The following is a 1,670-nucleotide window of genomic DNA, read 5'->3' as shown; positions in this document are numbered from 1 at the left end:
AAAAAGAAACAATATCAATACATATGCAAAACAAAAACCATACATGAAATCATTTGTAAAATATCCCTACATACTTTAAAGTTCATAGAGTTCTATAGTATCTTTTATTTATTATGTATGAGGTATAAATAGAAAAATAAAATGGACTGAGGGGCTGCAATCACTTCATTTCTAGGCAAAGAAAAGAAATATCATGAGCAATGAAATTAAATATGAATAACATATCAGATTAAGTCTTGAATATGCTACATGGACTGGACGTAATAATTCACAATCTAAAGGGGATTTGAATTGATCAAACTTCCATATTTATTTTTCTGTACTAAATTTTATTGTTTATATAAAAATGTGAATTCCAGCACTTGGTAAAATAAAGTTTCTTATGTCTAAAGTCATCAGAATTCTGCAAATATTAAATCCACTCATTTATCTCTAATCTAGTTCCTATGATCAAAATTCTGCTTAAGAATTCCATCATTCTGCACCTCATGTCTCAAACATGAATTACTATATGGTCTATAAAACTTATTGTATTAATTCACATTTCATATATTTCCATTGATGTTTCTAATTTGAAGTTTGTACTTTCACAGGTTTCAAGATTGATACAACTTGCTACATATCTGTCCATGGTATCTAATTCACAAATTTAAAGGTGGACCCATCTTTCTCTTCCAATTGTGCATTCATCTTTCTCATGCAGTTCAGATTCTTCACACTGTTCTTTCCTCAAGTTTCTTCCCTGGCCCTGTTTAGTAGAATTTTCTTTCTCTGTGAATCAATGAATAAATTTCATCTACTGGCATAAAGTTTTTAAAATTTTACTGCATTATTTAGATCCTCAGTATGGGACTCATTTCTTATATGAATGTTTGTAGAGTGTGTGTGAATGGCAATGTTTGAACAGACTTTGTGTGCATCTATATCAAGGTCTTTGTGTGCAGAACAAGCATAAAATCTGGGTTTGAGTTCTTTCTATCTACCTTCATCTGGGTGCTAGGCATCAAAATCAGATTGTCAAACTTAATAATCCAAAGCTTTGCTGGCAGTTTTAGCACAAGCCCTTAATCCCAGAACTCAGGAGGCAGAGCCAGGAGGATCCCTGTGCGTTTGATGCCAGCCTGGTCTACAGAGTGAGATTCAGGACAGGCACCAAAACATCACAGAGAAATCCTGTCTTATAAAACAAACAAACAAACAAACAAACAAACAAACAAACAAACAAACAAACAAAAGGATCCAAAGCTTTTTTTTTTGTTTGTTTGTTTTTTGTTTTTTGGTTTTTTTTGTTTTTGTTTTTCGAGACAGGGTTTCTCTGTGTAGCTTTGCGCCTTTCCTGGAGCTCACTTGGTAGACCAGGCTGGCCTCGAACTCACAGAGATCCGCCTGGCTCTGCCTCCCGAGTGCTGGGATTAAAGGCGTGAGCCACCACCGCCCGGCAGGATCCAAAGCTTTACACACTAGACAATCTTATTGGTCTTATGCCACATTTTAACTGAAACAAATTTTCTGACTACCACAGCCCTGCACAATATTGGCTGCACTTGAATATTTACATGGAAAAGTGTGTGTGTGGGTGGTTGAGTGTGAAGTTCATATCAAATGAACTTCCAAACTTAAAACTGCTGATTTATAAAGAGTTTAAATCAAAATATAAGTCAATTTGAAGG

Source organism: Peromyscus californicus, unplaced genomic scaffold, assembly GCF_007827085.1.
Source record: "Peromyscus californicus insignis strain IS unplaced genomic scaffold, ASM782708v3 Scaffold_36__1_contigs__length_480341, whole genome shotgun sequence".
Classification (NCBI taxonomy): Eukaryota; Metazoa; Chordata; class Mammalia; order Rodentia; family Cricetidae; genus Peromyscus; species Peromyscus californicus.
Note: the sequence above shows the minus strand (reverse complement) of the source record.